Consider the following 22,263-nt stretch of genomic DNA (forward strand, 5'->3'; position numbering starts at 1 on the left):
ACACAAAGCTTTAGTGATTAGAGAGAGAGATTTGTTGTGTTCATTTGAGCTCTTGCGCTTGGATTGCTTCTTTTCTTTCTCATTCTTTTGATCAAACTCAATTGTAACCGAGGCAAGAGACACCAATCGTGTGGTGGTCCTTGCGGGGACTTTGTGTCCCGTTTGATTGAGAAGAGAAGCTCACTCGGTCTAGGTGACTGTTTGAGAGAGGGAAAGGGTTGAAAGAGACCCGGTCTTCGTGACCACCTCAACGGGGAGTAGGTTTGCAAGAACCGAACCTCGGTAAAAAAATCATTGTGCTTCGCTCTTATTTGCTCACGATTTGTTTTGCGCCCTCTCTCTCGGACTCATTTATATTTCTAACGCTAACCCGACTTGAAGTTGTGCTTAAGTTTATAAATTTCAGATTCGCCCTATTCACCCCCCTCTAGGCGACTTTCAGGAGCCAGAAGAGCCATATGTCTTGACCACTAGACTACTAGTGATGATAATTTGTGATAGAAATATGAAGATCTTGTAGAGACCTGTTGTATCCTATCTACTCCTGATGATTTCTTCGTACAAGAGCAGTACTATCTGTTGTTGAAGATGGATCCTAGGCGGATACCAGTATTGTTTCGTTCTTGCCAAGCAGTTATCATCATTTGCTTCATCAAAAGCTAGTTATATGGTGATTTTCCCAGATAAAAAGAATTCTTGGCCTTGTTTGTTCTATTCCAAAGCTTCTCTTTTTGTCGAACAACGAAGAGATCGAAATAATGTTTTATAGAACAAATTGGTATATAATATGAGGAGAAATGTTTGTCCTGCTGGCAGCATCACAAATTATTAACTATTGTTATAAATTCTCTCTCAAAATTATAATACCTAAAAATGTTGCATAAATTGATACCCAATTTCAGATCGGTATGAGTAATTGGGTAAACCATGGCAATAATAAAACGAGCTGGGCTATACATCTCTGCATATTAAAATCTCTGCTTGGCAGCATTGGCCTGATGTCGTGCACTTTACTACCAATATAAACACACATTTTCCTATGTGCCTCAAAGCACAATGCAACCAGTGAATGTCTTTGTGAGCGTTAGACCCTGATGGTCATTTTACTTGTTGATCTGAAGTCAACTAATGGCTCCAAATGACGAATGGTATTCATGAGCCCCTGAAGAAGCCTTATGGATAAAATAGTGTTGTGCATGTTAGTCTAAATCTTAATGATTGATTGTGCATTTGGTAATAATAACAATAAGTTTGCAGAATTGTAACCACGAAGCAACTTGTTGTTGCGTGTCTCGATGGATGTTGAGACTAACCCTTCATGTTGAAGGACAAATATGTAGTATTCATGCCACTACATTAATCTAAGTCCAAAGCTCATTGCATAAAACCCCTATCTGTAATGTGCGTAAGATTTCTCAAATTAATCACCACAATAGCATACATTGGCCACAACTGGATGATTGTGGTTGGGGATTTTATCTGTATGCTTTTAGAATATCTCGGCATTAGGGGGAGGAATGCCCATATAATGTAATGCCTCAATATTCTATTAAACGCACAAAATCCAAACTGAACCTGTCGTTCGGTGTGTACTCCTATGTATATGGAGTTTGCCAGAAATCGTTGAGGAGTAACCATATTGGTCTGAATGTTTCTACCTGATGTAGATGTGGATATACCCGGGATTAATATCATATCCACATTTGACTTATTGGCATTTGATCTATTCTCGGGGACGCCTGCGAATATGATCCATCAGCCTTAGTCAAAGCATATGTTCTGATTGCAGATTCACGTGGTCTGTGATAACTCTCCTCCAATTAATTCACTATGCTGGTGATTTGCCTCACGAAGAGGTTCATCTTGATGATGAAGTTCCTAGCAATGCGCGCAATATCATTGTGCTGAGAATATGGAACAATGAATCTTTCGTTTTGGGAAATGACGAAGATCATTATTAAATGTGGGAGACAAATATGTAGACACCTATCTTGCCCCTCTAGATTACAAATGGATCCAAAACAAAGTCCTAGGCATGAGTGCTTTAAGCTCTCTTATCGGGTCATTGATAAATGCAATCGAGGCTGAACCAATAATTGTAAAATGAAAGTCACGAGCTTAAAGTTCGGACATTTATGGGCACTATTGAAATAATGTGTGGTGAATGCGATGGTTCAAATGGTCTTGTGAGAGACCCATCCCACGTATGTGTTGAATAAACATTGTTCCGCTATGTAATATATCTGGCAAATGGCATGAATTAAATTATGCAGTTAATAGGATTCTGAAGATCCGTCATGAGATCCTAGGAGGATCCATATCTTTGAATTATAAATATGCAACATATAAATCTCATACCGAATAATACATTCCTGACGAATTAACACTCTTCTGTGTAGAGAGAATATCTCCTAGATGAGATTATAGTTCCTTGATGGAACCTTTCTAGAAGAAATAAAGTCTGTGTTGAACACCAAAGTTTGATAATCCCTATAAAGGGATAAAGACCCATACAGACCCGAAAAGGAATAAGATGAGGTACCAGAGGACTTGAAGTTCACCGAATAAGCACATGTGCATTCCACGAGTTTTACTCATGGTATTTTCCACTTGATATGGAATTACGGTATCCTCTAAAGCCCCGATGGCAGAAACCTATAAGGTTTAGGTGTTACTGGCAAAAATATCCCCATTATGCCAGAACGACAGACTATAACGATGTATCTGATCGATGAAAAATCCCTGATGGATTACGATCTTTGATTACACCATCATAGATGTTACAATGGATGACCCCCTGGAGCGATGTGTCATATTTAGAATATGTACTATTGCAATTATATTATCCCCTAAGTCCTATATAAGGACATGTTACTTGCTTTGCACAACTATGTATAAATTGTGGTGTAAGATAGAAAATGATAGCACCCCAACCTCGTCCATTCTCGTTATTCCAGATGAACAATGAGATATATATCTTGAAGAATATGCTTGAGTTATGAGGGATAACGACTTTGACATATGTCATCGTCAGGGGGAGCGAATGCTTATATTGATCACAATCATGTGACAATAAATGTCATATTCTATGCCCTGAAGGCGTCAGCTTGATGATCAATATGTGAACCTTTATGGAAGTTTCTATCAAATATGTAGATCTAGTCAATCGAACACCACTAGTTGAAGTGGCTTATTTATGTTGATACGTGCACTTACCTCGTGTATCCTAGAAGTGAGTTGAGGTGAAGTTCCTGAAATAATCTTTGCAAGGATATGCAATCCGTTTACTAAATCTTTATGTGCATATACTTCTAGAAGAAGATGTTTTGCCTTATTGATACGGTTTTGCAAGGATCAGGGGGAGCACATTCCTAAAGTTAGCCCTTGTAGAAGATTCGATAGAATCTAGATCCCAAAGGATCGAAATCTGTCCCGATGACAGTTGATGTACTCTTTTTCCCTTGGTGAGTTGTCTTGAAGTTTCTCACATGAGATTTTTAACGAGGCAACAAAGTGCAAATGCAATTTGTATCACCATGCACTCTTTCTCCATATTTTTCCCACTGGGTTTTTCAGAGTTTTAATGAGGCATGTGTTGGTCGCGGTATTCGCCCAAGGGGGAGTGTTAAGTAACCCTAGTTAGGGTTATGTGGGCAAATACCTGCTTTGCTCTTGAGGGGTCTCACATCTCTATATAAGGAACATGTACACCCCTCATAATACGGAGATCAGAAAGAGGCCAGAGGCCCAACCCTATATCCAGTGTCTCGTGTGTTTCCTCTGTCGTGCTTATGGGAAGGGAGACGAGTTCTCTACATCTTCTTGCGTCTCTACTGCTGACGTGAGGGAAGGGAGCGGATCTGGTGATCCGTGGTAACGTAGTTCTCAACAGTCTCCTTCCCGCTCGCACATGGGACCATTCCGTCAGGTCGCAGCCATGTCCGCATTGCTTGTTAGGACAACTGTCGGTGGGGCCACACCATCAGCACCATCCTTGAAGCCACCGTAACCAACTCCGCCAGCACAACCAGCGTAACGAGTTCACCGCGTTCGCCGAGATGCCGCCGGGTCGAACTTCGCTCGGGCTATAAAGGCTAGGGTGTAGGATTTAGGGCACGAGCTAGAGGGGTGAATAAACGGTTTTAACTAAAATCAAAGACACTAGAGAAATTTAATCGAAACGACAAGAGATATAAATTCTCTAGCTATGATAGGTAAGCAAACTATGATGAACAATTATGACAATGCTAGAAATGATAGACAATACATAAATTACTAACTAGTTGTAAAGTAATACGTAAAGAGTGGAGAGAATGACACCGAGTTTTATCCCGTGATATCGGTGATTGCCGATCACCTCTAATCCACATTTAGGTGGACTTCAAGCTCTCACTTGCTCTCTATCAAGACACGGCTTGATCTTTGAGCCAAGTGGACAAGAAATCACTTAATACCTCGATTCCACTAGCGTCGCCTTTGTTGCTCCGATGAGGTAGGCATGAACCCCTCACAATCAACATCGCGGCTCCTCCACAACCTTCATGGAGAGCTTGACGGAGACAACACCCGAGCCATCTAGAAGGCGACAACCTCCAAGAGTAACAAGCCAACGAAGCTTGTACGGTGTACCACCTAGTGACTCAAGGATCACCAATGGATGCAAATGCACTAGGAGCTCTCAATCTCTCACTAAAATGCAATCTCAAGCAAAGTGTGAGAGAGTGAGTTAGAGGATCACAAATGACCTCAATGTATGTTGAGAATGGCCAAGAGAGTCCTCACACACGAGCTCTACTTCTATTTATAGCCCACCTCTCAATTCTAACCGTTATGTGCAACTAGCACAACTTCTGCGCACGCGCGGACGACCCGCACCCTACAAGCGGATGGTCCGTCGTACAGGTAATGACTATAATTCTTGTTTGAAACCTGCCAGTGCTGTCAGAAAAAGTCAAGCCCGGACGGTCCGCCGACCCAGGACGGACGGTTCGAGACTTGGCAACTTAAATCGACAGAGCACTTACCAAATTGATTTTCATGTGCGGACTGTCCGCTATACAGGGTCGTATGGTCTGCCCCTGGGAGTTAATACTGTCCGGGCTAAAGCCTCGGATGGTCCGTAGTTGAAATGCCCAAAAACACACAGTCCCTACCCAAATCCAATTTGGCACCTGCCGACAGTCCATCGATCCTAGCTGGACGGTCCGCACAAGAACACAAAGACATGTGCAACTTCGTAGCCCTCTGAAAGGATCGTAGACGGTCCGACCTCCTGGCCCGAATGGTCCACCGTCCACCGACCCAAAACTTAGTCGCTTTTTAAACACGGTTTAGAAAAGATTTTAACTCTCGAAATCTGAAGAGCTGTCAATACAACTACTAGATGCTCTATGAGGCACTAAGTTTTACATAGACCAAAGTCATTGAACCGTCTTAATAGTACGACTATATAGCCTACTAATCCAGTACATTTCTTCTCTAAACTTCTGATGACCGGCAAAAACAAAACCTATGTTAATGTTATACCTTTGCCTTCAATTGATCCACAACCAATGCTTTTAAGTCTCCAAGACTTTTCTGTTCTCTATGGTCCAACATACATTCTTATTTGTCCAAGAATTGTTAGTCCACAAATGATTGTCATTAATTACCAAAACACCACTAAGGGGCCTAGATGATTTGCACAGGGTCGCAACACCCGTTCGACATCGCCTCACCTCATTCGGTCTACACCACGCTAGGAGTCGCATCGTCGATAGAGAGTGGATAAAGAGAAAGAATGCAAGCCGTCGTAGCTGATTTCCACCTACGTCACCGGTCCGACCTTAGAAATCGATCCGAGAGATATATGAGATAACCAGCAAGGTGTATGTGTGTGGTTTCATCCACGGGATCACCCAGAGGAAGTGTGATTTCTCGCCGAACTTCATGGAATACTGTTGTGCCGCTCTTCGGCATGGGCAGCCTCACTGTCGCTCCGATTCACGGTAAGAATTCCCCATATTGTTCGCATCACCTTACTCTCCGTGTAGAGCCTCTTGGTGTGGCGATTCAAGCGCTGCGGGCCGAGATGGAGTGCGCGGCGGTGATGCCTCCGCCGCGGGCTAGGTATCGCCGCCGTGGGGCGTTTGGTGGGTGAAGAGGTCATGTGGGAAGCGCTCAATCGTTGATCCCATCCGAACGGCCAAGATTGAATCTAACTTACCTCTTCGACATTTTAAATCTAGAGCCTCGATCTGGGAACCGAGGGAGCTGGGTTCAGTGGAGTGTGGCGGGTTGTGGTCAGCGATCTGACGGCTCAGGGGTTATGTGCGTGGTGCAATCTATTCTGGGCTGTGTATCTCAAATCCGACGGACAAAGTGTACCCATTCAGCCGTGAATTTTTGCTAAAGAAACCTCAGAAAACCATTGAATAAACCCACAGTCCCCTCACACATAGAAAATATTACCGTTGGGTCCAGATTTTTTGTAAAACTGACCCCGGGCTTTTGGAAAAATAGTGCCCACAGTCCCTGGCCTAATGAGATATAGGGAATAAAATCCGAGAAATAGATTTATTGCATAAACATAATTATAAAACTTAGATCATAACTTATTCATTTTAATTCCGATTTTAGTGGTTCTCGTGCCTACGATGTAGTTTGTTCTCATGTTTGGTGTAATGTTATTTTCATGTATTCCTTGTCTATCTATATGTATTGCTGCGATTAGAAGAGAGGTTACGAGGAACTTAAAGACCAAATTGGAGAAGTACATGGAGTCGCACCAAAAAGAAGGTTGTGTCCTTGATCACTTTCTTTAACCTAATAATGTTCTGTTAGTCACCGTGACACAGTTAGGTTAAAGATAATGGGACCTAATAAGTTGCCTAGTTTGTTTACCCTACACCTTGCAAACAAATTAACTATTGGGTAGTCTTGCTATTGCTCTACCTGGTTTTGGGATTAATGCTATATATGAATTATGATCATGCTTTATGAAAGGGAAATTGAGTTTAACCTTTTCCTATAAATGATTTTGGTGGTTGAATGCCAACACAAATAATTGGACTAACTAGTTTGCTCTAGATCATATATTCTACAGGTGCATAAAGGTTCAACAAAACCAATAAAAAGATTAAGGTGGGGTTCAAAAAGAAAGGAGCAAAAGAAATCGAAGAGTACCCTGGTCTGGCGCACCGGACTGTCCGGTGTGCCACCGGAAAGTGTCCGGTGCACCAGGACCGTACGACTCCGAACTCTTCAGCTTCGAGTTTCTCCAGCGCCGCTCCGCTATAATTCACCGGACAGTTCGGTGTGCCACCGGACTGTCTGGTGCACCAGCGGAGCAACGACTAGCCAGCACAACAGTCGCCTGCAACGCTACAGTGCATGGATAGTTTGCGCAGAAGTCAGAGCAGCCGTAGAAGGCGCACCAGACAGTGAACAGTGCATGTCTGGTGCAGCACCGGACTGTCCGGTGCCACCAGAAGACAAAGCTCCAACGGTCGAATCTGCCAGAACCCTAACGGTTGGGTGACGTGGCTGGCACACCGGACTGTCTGGTGCGCCCTTCGATAGCAGCCACCCCAACGGTTGTTTTGGTGGTTGGGGGCTATAAATACCCCCACAACCACATCCACTCCAACCATCCAAGCATTCACTACTTCACATTCAATACAAGAGCAATAGACACCACTCCAAAGACACAATTCAAGTGATCGATCCGCTCAAAGTCTCCAATTCAACTCTAGCGCATTTAGACTTGTGAGAGGATCATTTGTGTTTCTTTGTTGCTCTTGTTTGCTTGGTTGGCTTTCTTCTTCCTCATTCTTGTTCTCAAGACACTTGTAATCAAAGAAAGAGACACCAAGTGTGTGGTGGTCCTTGTGAGGGTCTAAGTGACCCGATTGATAAAGGAGAAAGCTCACTCGGTCTAAGTGACCGTTTGAGAGAGGGAAAGGGTTGAAAGAGACCCGGTCTTTGTGACCACCTCAACAGGGACTAGGTTCATTGGAACCGAACCTCGGTAAAACAAATCATCGTGTCATCCGCTTTACTTTCTTGGTTGATTTGTTTTCCCCTCTGTCCTAGACTTGGATTTTATTCTAACGCTAACCCCGACTTGTAGTGTGTTTAAAGTTGTAAATTTCAGTTTCCGCCTATTCACCCCCTCTAGGCGACTTTCAATGGGTATCAGAACCCGATACTTCATTTGAGTCTAACCACTCGAAGTAATGTCGGGAGGATCCGCCAAGAGGGAGATGGAAACGGCCACAAGCCATGGGAAGGCTCCATCAAGAGACTCCGGTGCCAAAGGAAGGGATGAATCACCTCCCCGTGTCAAGTCGCATCGGAGTGGCGACAAGAAGAAAAAGATGAAGAAAGTGGTCTACTACGAGACCGACTCTTCGTCGCCCTCCACCTCCGGCTCTGACACGACGTCCGTCACTTCTAAGCGCCATGAGCGCAAGAAGTTTAGTAAGATCCCCCTATGCCATCTCGCATTTCTAAACACACTCCTTTACTTTCCGTCCCATTAGGCAAACCACCAGTTTTTGATGGTGAAGATTATTGTATGTGGAGTGATAAAATGAGGCATCACCTAACCTCACTCCACGCAAGCATATGGGATATTGTTGAGTTTGGAGCGCAGGTACCATCCGTAGGGGATGAAGGATATGACTCGGACAAAGTCACCCAAATCCGGCACTTCAACTCCCAAGCCACTACTATACTCCTCGCCTCTCTATGTCGAGAGGAGCATAATAAAGTGCAGGGGTTGAAGAGCGCCAAGGAGATTTGGGACGTGCTCAAGACCGCGCACGAAGGGGATGAGGTGACCAAGATCGCCAAGCAGGAAATGATCGATGGGGAGCTCGGTCGATTCGTCTTCAACCAAGGAGAGGAGCCACAAGCCATATACAACCGGCTCAAGACCTTGGTGAATCAAGTGCGCAACCTCAGGAGCACCAAATGGGATGACCATGAAATGGTCAAGGTTATTCTAAGATCACTCGTTTTTCGCAATCCTACGCAAGTTCAATTAATACATGGTGATCCTAGATATAAGCTAATGTCTCCCAAGGAGGTTATAGGAAAGTTTGTGAGCTTTGAATTGATGATCAAAGGCTCCAAACAAATCGTCAACTTGGAGCAAGGCGGCACCTCCACACCCGAGGTGCAACCCGTCGCATTCAAAGCGACGGAGAAGAAGAAAGAAGAGTCTACATCAAGTAGGCTCCCCATCGACGCCTCCAAGCTTGACAACGAGGAGATGGCGCTCATCATCAAGAGCTTTCGCCAAATCCTCAAGCAAAGAAATGGGAAAGACTACAAGCCCCATTCCAAGAGAGTGTGCTACAAATGTGGTAAGTCCGGTCATTTTATCGCTAAATGCCCTATGTCTAGTGATAGTGACAGGGACAACGACAAGAAGGGGGGAAGAAGGAAAAGAAGAAGTACTACAAGAAGAAGGGCGACGATGCCCACGTGTGTCAGGAATGGGACTCTGACATGAGCTCCATCGGCTCCTCCTCCGAGGAGGATGCCATAAACATCACCGTCAACAAAGGACTTCTCTTCCCCAACGTCGGCCACAAGTGCTTCATGGCAAAGGACGGCAAAAAGAAGAAGGTAAAATCTGGAGCCTCCACTAAATATACAACATCTAGTGATGAGGGTAGCTCTAGTGAAGATGAGGATAATTTGCTCATCCTTTTTGCCAACCTTAACATGCAACAAAAAGAGAAATTGAACGAATTGATAGGTGCTATTTATGAGAAGGATGAACTCTTGGATAGCCAAGAGGAATTCCTTATTAAGGAAAACAAAAAGCATGTTAAAGTGAAGAATGCTTATGCTCAGGAGATAGAAAAATGTGAAAACTTGACTAAAGAGCTTAGCATTTGCCATGACACTATTTCCAACCTTAGAACTGGGAATGCTAGTTTTATTACTAAGGTTGAAAAGTTAAATGTTTGTGATGATTCAATTATCAGTCTTAGAAATGAAAATACTAGTTTAATTGCTAAAATTGATAAATTGAATGAATCAATTTCTAGCCTTAAAACTGAGAATGATAAGTTAATTTCTAAGGCTAAAGATTTGAATGTTTGCAATATTTCTATTTCCAATCTTAGAAATGAGAATGCTATTTTACATGCTAAGATTGATGAATTAAATGCTTGCAAACCCTCTACATCTACTGTTGAACATGTTGCTATTTGTACTAGATGTAGAGACATTAATGTTGATGCTATTCATGATCACCTTGCTTTAATTAAACAACAAAATGATCATATAGCTCAACTTACTGCTAAAATTAATGAGCATGAGATAGAGAATGAAAATTTTAAATTTGCTAGAAGCGTGCTCTATAGTGGGAGACACCCTGGCGTTAAGGATGGCATTGGCTTCCAACAGGGAAGCAATGTCAAGCTTAATGCCCCTAAGAAATTGTCTAGCTTTGTTAAGGGCAAGGCTCCCATGGCTCAGAATAACGAGGGTTACATTTTATATCCTGCTGGTTATCCTGAGCATAAGATTAGGAGAATTCATGCTAGGAAACCTCATAATGTTTCACATCATGCTTTTATATATAAAAATGAGGCTTCTAGCTCTAGGCAATCAACCCATGTTAAATTGCCTAAAAAGAAATCTCCTACTGCATCAAATGAACTTAATGTTTCATTTAAGACTTTTGATGCATCTTATGTTTTAACTAACAAATCAGGCAAAGTAGTTGCCAAATATGTTGGGGGCAAACACAAGGGCTCCAAGACTTGTGTTTGGGTACCCAAGGTGCTTGTTTCTAACGTGAAAGGACCCAAGACTGTTTGAGTACCTAAAAACAAGGCCTAAATTGTTTTGCAGGTTTATGCATCCAGGGCTCAAGTTGGATAATTGATAGCGGATGCACAAACCACATGACAGGGGAGAAAAGGATGTTTTCCTCCTACGAGAAAAACGAAGATCCCCAAAGAGCTATCGCATTCGGGGATGGAAATCAAGGTTTGGTCAAAGGAATTGGTAAAATTGCTATATCACCTAACCATTCTATTTCCATTGTTTTTCTTATAGATTCTTTAGATTACAATTTGCTTTCTGTATCCCAATTATGCAAAATGGGTTACAACTATCTTTTTACGGATATAGGTGTTACTGTCTTTAGAAGAAGTGATGATTTAGTAGCATTTAAGGGAGTATTAGAGGGTCAGCTATACTTAGTTGATTTTAATAGAGCTGAACTCGATACTTGCTTAATTTCTAAGACTAATATGGGTTGGCTCTGGCATCGCCGACTAGCCCATGTTGGGATGAAGAATCTTCACAAGCTTCTAAAGGGAGAACACATTTTGGGACTAACCAATGTTCATTTTGAGAAAGATAGGGTTTGTAGCGCATGTCAAGCAGGAAAGCAAGTTGGAACCCATCATCCACACAAAAACATCATGACAACGGACAGGCCACTCGAGTTACTCCACATGGATTTATTCGGCCCGATAGCTTACATAAGCATCGACGGGAGTAAGTACTGTCTTGTAATTATGGATGATTATTCTCGCTTCACTTGGGTATTCTTTTTATAGGAAAAATCTCAAACCCAAGAAACTTTAAAGGGATTCTTGAGACGAGCTCAAAATGAGTTTGGATTAAGAATCAAGAAGATAAGAAGCGACAACGAGACGGAGTTCAAGAACTCACAAATAGAAGGCTTTCTTGAGGACGAGGGCATCAAGCATGACTTGTCTTCTCCCTACACACCTCAACAAAATGGTGTAGTGGAGAGGAAGAATAGAACTCTACTAGACATGGCGAGGACCATGCTTGATGAGTACAAGACTCCGGACTGGTTTTGGGCTGAGGCGATTAACACCGCCTGCTACTCCATCAACCGGCTCTACCTTCACCGAATCCTCAAGAAGACATCATACGAACTCCTCACCGATAAAAAGCCCAATGTTTCATATTTTAGAGTCTTTGGTAGCAAATGCTTTATTCTTGTTAAAAGAGGTAGAAAGTCTAAATTTGTTCCTAAGGCTGTAGAAGGCTTTTTACTTGGTTATGACTCAAACACAAGGGCATATAGAGTCTTCAACAAATCCACTGGATTAGTTGAGGTTTCTTGTGACATTGTGTTTGATGAGACTAATGGCTCCCAAGTGGAGCAAGTTGATATTGATGAGCTAGATGATGAAGAGGCTCTGTGCATCGCGCTAAGGAACATGTCCATTGGGGATGTGTGTCCTAAGGAATCCGAAGAGCCTCCACAAGCACAAGATCAACCATCATCTTCCAATCAAGCATCTCCACCAACCCAAGATGAGGATCAAGCTCAAGACAATGAAGAAGAAGATCAAGAGGATGAGCCACCTCAAGAGGAGGTCAATGATCAAGGGGGAGATGACAATGATCAAGACAAGGAAGATGATCAAGAAGTACAGGGTCAAAGACCGCCACACCCAAGAGTCCACCAAGCGATTCAAAGAGATCACCCTATGCACTTCATCCTCGGCGATATTCATAAGGGGGTAACCACTCGATCTCGAGTCGCTCATTTTTGTGAACTTTACTCTTTTGTTTCCTCTATTGAGCCATACAGGGTAGAGGATGCACTAAGAGATTCGGATTGGGTGTTGGCAATGCAAGAGGAGCTCAACAACTTCACGAGAAATGAGGTATGGCATTTAGTTCTACGTCCTAACCAAAATGTTGTAGGAACCAAGTGGGTATTCCGCAACAAGCAAGATGAGCATGGTGTGGTGACAAGGAACAAAGCCCGACTTGTAGCCAATGGATATTCACAAGTCGAAGATTTGGATTTCGGTGAAACCTATGCACCTGTAGCTAGGCTTGAGTCAATTCGTATATTACTTGCCTATGCTACTCACCATGGCTTTAAGCTTTACCAAATGGACGTGAAAAGTGCCTTCCTCAATGGACCAATCAAGGAAGAGGTCTATGTTGAGCAACCTCCCGACTTTGAAGATAGTGAGTACCCTAATCATGTTTACAAACTCTCAAAAGCGCTTTATGGGCTCAAGCAAGCCCCAAGAGCATGGTATAAATGCCTACGAGATTTTCTTATCACTAATGGCTTCAAAGTCGGTAAACCGATCCTACTCTCTTTACTAAAACCATTGCAAAAGATTTGTTTGTATGCCAAATTTATGTTGTTGATATAATATTTGGGTCTACTAACAAATCTACATGTGAAGAGTTTAGTAGGATCATGATTCTAAAGTTCGAGATGTCTATGATGGGGGAGTTGAAGTATTTCCTAGGATTTCAAGTCAAGCAACTCCAAGACGGCACCTTCATCAGCCAAACAAAGTACATTCAAGACATACTTACCAAGTTTGGAATGAAGGATGCCAAGCCCATCAAGACACCCATGGGAACAAATGGGCATCTCGACCTCGACACGGGAAGTAAGTCCGTAGATCAAAAGGTATACCAGTCAATGATAGGATCTTTACTCTATTTATGTGCATCTCGACCAGATATTATGCTTTCCGTATGCATGTGTGCATGTGTCGGCGTTTCGAGACCGGGGGGGGGGGTCCCTGGACCGACGAGTAAATTGTCGCCGCGTGCCCCAGCCCAGATGGGTCGGCGCGAGACGGAGCGCGAAGGGGGGAGGCAGCCGGAGGGAGACGGGCGTGAGAGGTGGAAATCCCGCGGCCTTCATGTTTGTCCCGCGCCCAGGTCGGGTGCGCTTGCAGTAGGGGGTTACAAGCGTCCACGCGGGAGGGAGCGAGCGGCCTCATGCGAGCGCCTGTCCCGTCCTTCCCCGTGCGACCAACCCTCTGTAAGAGGGCCCTGGTCCTTCCTTTTATAGGCGCAAGGAGAGGATCCAGGTGTACAATAGGGGGTGTAGCAGTGTGCTAACGTGTCTAGCGGAGGAGAGCTAGCGCCCTAATTACATGCCATCGTGGCAGCCGGAGAGGTTTTGGCACCCGGTTTGTGTGGTGTCGTGGCCGTCGGAGGAGCGCTGGAGCCTAGCGGAAGGACAGCTGTCGGGGCTGTCGAGTCCTTGGTGACGTCCTCTTGCTTCCGTAAGGGGGCTGAGAGCCGCCGTCGTCACAGAGCGTGCGGGGCGCCATCATTACTTGTCTGGCGGAGCGAGCCAGATGGGACGCTGGTCTTGTTCCCCGTAGCCTGAGTCAGCTTGGGGTAGGGTAATGATGGCGCCTCCTGTTGACGTGGTCGGTCCGTGGTGCCCTAGGTTGGGCGATGTGGAGGCTCCTCCAAGGTCGAGGTCGAGTCTGTCTTCCGAGGCCGAGGTCGAGTCCGAGCCCCTGGGTCGGGCGAGGCAGAGAACGTCGGCTGAGGCCACGGCTGAGTCCGAGCCCTAGGGTCGGGCGAAGCGGAGTTCATCGTCTTCCGGGGCTGAGCCCGAGTCCGAGCCCTGGGGTCGGGTGGAGCAGAGTTCGTCGTCTTCCGGGGCTGAGCCCGAGTCCGAGCCCTGGGGTCGGGCGGAACGGAGTTCGTCGTCTTCTGGGGCTGAGCCCGAGTCCGAGCCCTGGGGTCGGGCGGAGCGGAGTTCGTCGTCTTCCGGGGCTGAGCCCGAGTCCGAGCCCTGGGTCGGGCGGAGCGGAGTTCGTCGTCTTCCGGGGCTGAGCCCGAGTCCGAGCCCTGGGGTCGGGCGGAGCGGAGTTCGTCGTCTTCCGGGGCTGAGCCCGAGTCCGAGCCCTGGGTCGGGCGGAGCGGAGTTTCCCATGGCGCCTAGGGCCGGACTTGGCTGCTGTCAGCCTCACTCTGTCGAGTGGCTCAGCAGTCGGTGCGGCGCAGGCGGCGCTGTCCCCTTGTCAGATCGGTCAGTGGAGCGGCGAAGTGACTGCGGTCACTTCAGCTCTGTCGACCGGAGGGCGCGCGTCAGGATAAAGGTGTCAGGCCACCTTTGCATTAAATGCTCCTGTGATTTGGTCGGTTGGCGTGGCGATTTGGCCTAGGTTGCTTCTTGGCGAAGACTGGGCCTCGGGCGAGCCGAAGGTGTGTCCGTTGCTGGAGGGGGGCCTCGGGCGAGACGTAGATCCTCCGAGGTCGGCTGCCCTTGCCCGAGGCTGGGCTCGGGCGAGGCGTGATCGCGTCCCTCGAATGGACCGATCCTTGACTTAGTCGCACCCATCAGGCCTTTGCAACTTTGTGCTGATGGGGGTTACCAGCTGAGAATTAGGAGTCTTGAGGGTACCCCTAATTATGGTCCCCGACAGTAGCCCCCGAGCCTCGAAGGGAGTGTTAATACTCGCTTGGAGGCTTTTGTCGTACTTTTTTGCAAGGGGACCAGCCTTTCTCGGTTGCGTTTTGTTCCGGTGGGTGCGCGCGAGCGCACCCGCCGGGTGTAGCCCCCGAGGCCTCGGAGGAGTGGTTTGACTCCTTCGAGGTCTTAATGCCTCGCGCAATGCTTCAGCTGGTCTGGTCGTTCCCTCATGCGAGCTGGCCGTAGCCTGGGTGCACGGTCGGGTCCCAAGTTCTCGGGCTGGTATGTTGACGCTGTCAACGGTTTGGCCAGAGCCGGGTTTGCGAGAGCAGCCCCCGAGCCTCTGCACAGGGCGAGAGGACGGTCAAGGACAGACTCAACTTTTTTACATACGCCCCTGCGTCGCCTTTCCGCAAGGAGGAGGGGGGAAAGCACCATGTTGCCCTCGGAGGGCGCCGAACATGGTGTCTCCGGTGAGCTGCTGGTGGGTAATCCGAGTGGACGCCCATGCCCCATTTGTTAGGGGTCGGCTAGAGGCCCGGAGGCGCGCTCAAAAGTACTTGCGGGTGATTTGCCGGACCCGGTCCCCTTTCGACGCGGTCCGAGGGCTCGATGCCTCCCTCTGATGGGATTCCGTTACAAGATCGTTCCTGCTGGTCTCGGAAATGTCCTAGGGTACCTCGGGAGCGTAGCCCGAGCCTTAGTTATGTATCGAACGTACCCAGGGTCATCCCTCGCTCTGTGTCTGAGGCGGCTGTGAACCCTTCGAGGGCCAGCCTACGAACCCCTGATCAGTAGTGGGCGCGGAGCCCGAGTGGCCTGAGGCGGCCGTTGAACCCTTTCGAGGGGCCGACCTTCGAACCTCTGACCAGTAGTGGGTGCGGAGCCCACGCGCTCTAAGGCGGATGTTAAACCCCTCCGAGGGGCCAGCCTTTAAACCTCTGATCAGTAGGGAGGCTCGGGGCCTGTTTCCTTCACGGAGAAGGATCCTTTTCGGGGTATCCCCCTTTCCCGGTCCCTGTTGTAAGAGAGAGAAAGAGGAAAAGGAAAAGGATACGAAATCGAATGACGTGGCGTACCTTTTTTGACGCGGTCATTATGGCGAAGGCGAAGCGTCGCTCGCTTCTCCTGCCTGAGGCGCCGCCTGTCCCGCCGCGGAGTTAATGCGACGGGGCGAGTGGTTCGCGAGGTGGCTGTTGCACGTGCGCGAGCCTGTCGGCGTTTCGAGACAGGGGGGTCCCTAAGCCGACGAGTGAGTGTGCTGCGTGCCCCAGCCCAGATGGGTCGAGCGCGTGGGCGAGCGCGGAGGGGGGAGAGGCGAGGCGGCTGGAGCCGAGCGTGAGAGAGGTGGAAGTCCCGCGGCCTTCGTGTTCGTCCCGCGCCCAGGTCAGGTGCGCTTGCAGTAGGGGGGTTACAAGCGTCCACGCGGGTGAGGGAAGCGAGCGACCCCAAGAGAGCGCCTGTCCCGTCCTCGGTCCCGCGCGGCCAACCTTCTCTGAGAAGGCCCTGGTCCTTCCTTTTATAGTCGTAAGGAGAGGACCCAGGTGTACAATGGGGATGTAGCAGAGTGCTACGTGTCTAGCGGAGGGAGAGCTAGTGCCCTAGGTACATGCCGATGTGGCAGCCGGAGAGATCTGGGCATCCTGCTGGCGTGATGTCGTGGCTATCGGAGGTGCGGCGGAGCCTGATGGAGGGACAGCTGTTGGAGCGGTCGAGTCCCTGCTGACGTTGTCCTGCTGCCGTAAGAGAGCTGGGGGCCGCCGTCGTCATAGAGCTCGTGGAGCGCCATCATTGCCCCTCTGGCGGAGCTGGCCGGACGAGACGCCGGTCTTGTTCTCCGTGACCCGAGTCGATTCGGGGTAGGATGATGATGACGTTTCCTATTGACGTGGCGGTCTGTGCTCTAGGCGGGGCGACGTGGGGTTTCCTCCGAAGCCGAGGTTGAGTCTTGTCTTCAGTTGCCGTGGCCGAGCCCGAGCCAAGGGGTCGGGCGAGGCGGAGGTCGTTCGGCCGAGGCCAGGGCGGAGTCCGAGCCCTGGGGTCGGGCGGAGCGGGGTTCGTCGTCTTCCGGGTCTTAGCCCGAGTCCGAGCCCTGGGGTCGGGCGGAGCGGAGTTCGCCGTCTTCCGGGTCTTAGCCCGAGTCCGAGCCCTGGGGTCGGGCGGAGCGGAGTTCGCCGTCTTCCGGGTCTTAGCCCGAGTCCGAGCCCTGGGGTCGGGCGGAGCGGAGTTCGCCGTCTTCCGGGTCTTAGCCCGAGTCTGAGCCCTGGGGTCGGGCGGAGCGGAGTTCGCCGTCTTCCGGGTCTTAGCCCGAGTCCGAGCCCTGGGGTCGGGCGGAGCGGAGTTCGCCGTCTTCCGGGTCTTAGCCCGAGTCCGAGCCCTGGGGTCGGGCGGAGCGGAGTTCGCCGTCTTCCGGGTCTTAGCCCGAGTCCGAGCCCTGGGGTCGGGCGGAGCGGAGTTCGCCGTCTTCCGGGTCTTAGCCCGAGTCCGAGCCCTGGGGTCGGGCAGAGCGGAGTTCGTCGTGGCGCCCTTGGCAAGGCCTGATTGTCTGTCAGACTCACTCTGTCGAGTGGCACTGCAGTCGGAGTGGCGCAGGTGGCGCTGTCCTTCTGTCAGACTGGCCAGTGGAGCGGTGGAGTGACGGCGGTCACCTCGGCTCTGCCGGGGGCGCGTGTCAGGATAGAGGTGTCAGGCCACCTTTGCGTTAAATGCCCCTGCAATTTGGTCAGTCGGTGTGGTGATTTAGTCAAGGTTGCTTCTGAGCGAAGCCAAGGCCTTGGGCAAGCCGGTGATGTGTCCGCCATAAAAAGGGGGCCTCGGGCGAGACAGAAGTCTCTCGAGGTCGGCTGCCTTCGGCCGAGGCTAGGCTCGGGTGAAGAGTGATCGAGTCACTCGTGTGGACTGATCCCTGACTTAATCGTGCCCATCAGGCCTTTGCAGCTTTATGCTGATGGGGGTTACCAGCTGAGAATTAGGCGTCTTGAGGGTACCCCTAATTATGGTCCCCGACAGTAGCCCCCGAGCCTCGAAGGGAGTGTTAGCACTCGCTTGGAGGCTTTTGTCGCACTTTTTTGCAAGGGGACCAGCCTTTCTCGGTTGCATTTCGTTCCGGTGGGTGCGCGCGAGCGCACCCGCCGGGTGTAGCCCCCGAGGCCTCGGAGGAGTGGTTACACTCCTTCGAGGTCTTAATACTTCGCTTAATGCTTCGGCTGGTCTGGTCGTTCCCTCATGCGAACTGGCCGTAGCCCGGGTGCACGGTCGGGGCCCAAGCTCTCGGGCTGGTATGTTGACGCTGTCAACGATTTGGCCGGAGCCGGTTTTTGCGAGAGCAGCCCCCGAGCCTCTGCACAGGGCGAGAGGACGATCAGGGACAGACTCGGCTTTTTACATACGCCCCTTCGTCGCCTTTCCGCAAGGAGGAGGGGGGAGTGCGCCATGTTACCCTCGATGGGCACCGAACATGGTGTCTCCGGTGAGCTGCAAGCGGGTAATCCGAGTGGACGTCCGTGCCCCGTTCGTTGGGGGTCGGCTAGGGGCCCAGAGGCACGCCCAAAAGTACCTGCGGGTGATTTGCCGGACCCGGTCCCCTGGCGACGGGGTCCGAGGGCTCGATGCCTCCCTCCGATGGGATTCCGTTACAAGATCGTTCCCGCTGGTCTCGGAAATGTCCTAGGGTACCTCGGGAGCGCAGCCCGAGCCTCGGTTATGTATCGAACGTACCCCTGGTCATCCCTCGCTCGGTGTCTGAGGCGACTGTGAACCCTTCGGGGGCCAGCCTTCGAACCCCTGATCAGTAATGGGCGCGGAGCCCGAGTAGCCTGAGGCGGCCATGGAGCCCTTCGGGGGGCTGGCCTTCGAACCCCTGACCAGTAGTGGGTGTCGGGCCCACGCGATCTGAGGCGGCTGTTGAACCCTTGGGGGGCCAGCCTTCGAACCCCTGATCAGTAATGGGGGGCTCGGAGCCCGGTTCCTTCGCGGAGAAGGATCCCTTTCGGGGTATCCCCCTTCCCCGGTCCCTGTTGCAAGAGATAGAGAAAGAGGAAAACGGAAAAGGATACGAAATCGGACGACGTGGCGTACCTTTTCTGAAGCGGTTATTACGGCGAAGGTGAAGCGTCGCGCGCTCCCCCTACCTGGCGTTGACTCGAGAATGGGGAACCTGGTTGGCCGGAGCTTAGCCGTATTGCCCGTCAGCGGAGCCGACGCCCAAGTCGGTCAGTCGAGGCCTCGGATCGGGCTAGCGCCCTTGGAAGCCGGTTGCCCGAGGCCTCAGGGGTAACCGGTTGAGCCGCCTGCTCGGGCCGGATTCCTGGAGGAGCCCCTGGACCTCGGCGCCGCCCGAGGCTGGGTCGGGCTTTGCTGTAGACGTCGTCGATGCCGAGGGTGCTACGGCTCCCTTCGGCGTGAAGACCCGAACCTGCAGGATCAGATCATCTTGTAGCGTGCGCTTTCTGCGGCCGCCGAGGCCAGAAGAACACGCCCTCGCCGCGCTTGCGAAGCTGCGTCTTTTTTCCTCCTGCTTCGAGCATCTGGACTCTGTCGGTAACAGGGACGTTTGTGTGAGCAAGAGTTGCTTTTCGCGGAAGGGACGAGTGAGGTATCCGTATCCCAGAGGCGTGGGAATCCCTCGGCTCGGTCGGCCTTGCCACTTACGCGTACTTTCACCCGTCCATGAGGCCCTGTCCCCGACTTAGTCGGGAAAGCTTGAAGGACTGCTTCGGCAGGAGAGCTTCCGAACGTGATGACTCGTTCGGTCCACGGAGTCGCTTTACCCGAGCGCAAGTTACTTATCGCAGAAAGGGACGAGTGAGGTATCCGTATCCCGGAGGCGTAGGAGTCCCTCGGCTCGGTCAGCCTTGGCTGCTTACGTGTACCTCGTCGTTTCCAGGATCCGCTTTCCGAAGTAGTCAAGAGGCACGGAAGAAACCCTGCTAAAAAGAGATCCTTTTTCGAGGAAAAATTCGACGCAGAGGGGGTCTCCCCCCTTTTAGCCCCCGAGGGAGGGTCGGGCTTTGCCGGGGCTAGGCCGACCCTTCCTTGACAACTAAACTTTGCGTAGGTGCGAGGTATATGGACAACTTGAAAACATCTTAAGGGTAGAAGCGACGTAGCTGTTTGATGTTCCAAGCGTTGCCGTAGATCTCGCCTTGATTGTTGGCCAGCTTGTATGTTCCGGGCTTCAGAACTTTGGCGACGACGAATGGCCCTTCCCAGGGGGGCGTGAGCTTGTGCCTCCCTCGGGCATCTTGTCGCAGCCGAAGCACCAGGTCGCCCACCTGGAGTTCTCGGGACCGGACCCCTCGGGCGTGGTAGCGTCGCAAGGACTGCTGGTACCGCGCCGAGTGTAGTAAGGCCCTGTCCCGAGCCTCCTCCAGCTGGTCCAGCGAGTCTTCTCGGCTAGCTTGGTTGCTTTGGTCGGTGTATGCCCTCGCCCTCGGGGAGCCGTATTCCAGGTCAGTGGGCAAGATAGCTTCAGCCCCGTAGACCAGGAAAAACGGCGTGAAGCCCGTGGCACGACTCGGCGTCGTCCTTAGGCTCCAGACCACCGAGGGGAGTTCCTTCATCCATCGCCTGCCGAACTTGTTGAGGTCGTTGTAGATCCGAGGCTTGAGCCCTTGTAGAATCATGCCGTTGGCACGCTCTACTTGCCCATTCGACATGGGATGAGCCACGGCGGCCCAGTCCACCCGGATACGGTGATCCTCGCAAAAATCCAAGAATTTTTTGCCGGTGAACTGGGTGCCATTGTCGGTGATGATGGAGTTTGGGACCCCGAAGCGATGGATGATGTTGGTGAAGAATGCCACCGCCTGCTCGGACCTGATGCTGTTCAGAGGTCGGACCTCGATCCACTTGGAGAATTTGTCGATGGCGACCAGCAGGTGCGTGTAGCCCCCGGGCGCCTTCTGCAAGGGGCCGACAAGGTCCAGACCCCATACAGCGAAGGGCCAGGTGATGGGTATTGTCTGCAGAGCCTGAGCGGGCAGGTGTGTCCGCTTCGCGTAGAATTGGCACCCTTCGCAGGTGCGGACAATTCTAGTGGCGTCAGCCACCGCCGTTGGCCAGTAGAAGCCTTGCCGGAAAGCATTTCCAACAAGGGCTCGGGGTGCTGCGTGGTGGCCGCAAGCCCCCGAGTGTACTTCTTGCAGCAGTTCCCGACCTTCGGCGATGGAGATGCATCGCTGGAGGATGCCCGAGGGGCTGCGATGGTAGAGCTCCTCTTTGTCGCCCAGCAAGACGAATGACTTGGCGCGTCGCGCTACCCGCCGAGCCTCGACTTGGTCGAGGGGTAGCTCTCCTCGACGGAGATATTGCAGGTACGGGGCCTGCCAATCTTGGTCTGGCGTGGCCCCGCTCTGCTCTTCCTCGATGTTCAATGCCCCGCCCTCGGGGGCCGAGGGTACCTCGGGCCGAGCCGAGGGTACCTCGGGCTCGGGCGCGTCGTCGAGCTTGACGGAGGGTTGATGCAGGTCCCGGGAGAAGACGTCCGGGGGGACTGTCGTTCGCCCCGAGGCTATCTTCGCCAGTTCGTCTGCGGTTTCGTTGTAGCGCCGAGCGATGTGGTTGAGCTCGAGCCCGAAGAACTTGTCTTCCAGGCGCCGAACCTCGTCGCAGTAGGCCTCCATCTTCGGGTCGCGGCAGTGGGAGTTCTTCATGACTTGGTCGATGACGAGCTGCGAATCACCGCGGGCGTCGAGGCGTCTGACCCCTAGCTCGATGGCGATCCGCAATCCGTTGACCAGAGCTTCGTACTCGGCCACATTGTTGGACGCCGGGAAGTGGAGGCGCAGCACGTAGCGCAAGTGCTTTCCGAGGGGCGAGATGAAGAGCAGGCCCGTACCGACCCCCGTCTTCATCAGCGACCCGTCGAAAAACATGGTCCAGAGCTCCGGTTGGATCGGAGTCGTTGGTAGTTGGGTATCGACCCATTCGGCCATGAAATCCGCCAACACTTGGGACTTGATGGCCTTCCGAGGGGCGAACGAGATCGTTTCGCCCATGATCTCCACCGCCCACTTTGCGATTCTGCCCGAGGCCTCTCGGCACTGGATGATCTCCCCCGGGGGGAAGGATGACACCAC

The sequence above is a fragment of the Zea mays genome, chromosome 5 (assembly GCF_902167145.1).
Source record: "Zea mays cultivar B73 chromosome 5, Zm-B73-REFERENCE-NAM-5.0, whole genome shotgun sequence".
Taxonomy (NCBI): Eukaryota; Viridiplantae; Streptophyta; class Magnoliopsida; order Poales; family Poaceae; genus Zea; species Zea mays.